Below are 544 nucleotides of genomic sequence, written 5' to 3' on the forward strand. Positions count from 1 at the left end.
GCGAGCAGGGCTGGTGGCCTAGTGCGGCGGTGGAGGCAGAGCCGACGAGGCCATGGCCCGTGCGGCCAGCGGCCACGGTCGGGACTCCAGTGCGGCAGAGGTGTTGCGGGCGAGGGAGCAGCAGGGGCCGAGGGTGCGGGCAGGCTGCGGCGCGGGCTTGGCCGCGGCCGGAGGCGGAGCAGAGCGGGGTGAAGCAGGGGCGGACGCCGGGGTTCCTCACTGTGGGCCGTAGGGACTAGGGCAGCGGGGCTCGGGGTGGAAGACGGGGACGCGCGTGCGGCGGGGCGCCGAGGTCCGGCGGCGGGGTGGATGGAGGCGATGGCTTCCGGCGAGGTGTCTCCGGCGACGAGGCCTTGGGCGGCGGCGACGCGGCGTTGGCATCAAGGCGAGGAGGAGGCCGCCAGGGAGGAGATGAGGAGGCGTCCGACGAGGTGAGGACGGAGACGGCGAACGGTGGCGGCGAGGGTCGGCGATGGGGCGACGGGATCGGGTCTCGATTGCCCCGATCCGATCTGAATCGGGGAGAGGGAGGCAGAGGAGTGGG

This window comes from Triticum aestivum, chromosome 7D (assembly GCF_018294505.1).
Source record: "Triticum aestivum cultivar Chinese Spring chromosome 7D, IWGSC CS RefSeq v2.1, whole genome shotgun sequence".
Classification (NCBI taxonomy): domain Eukaryota; kingdom Viridiplantae; phylum Streptophyta; class Magnoliopsida; order Poales; family Poaceae; genus Triticum; species Triticum aestivum.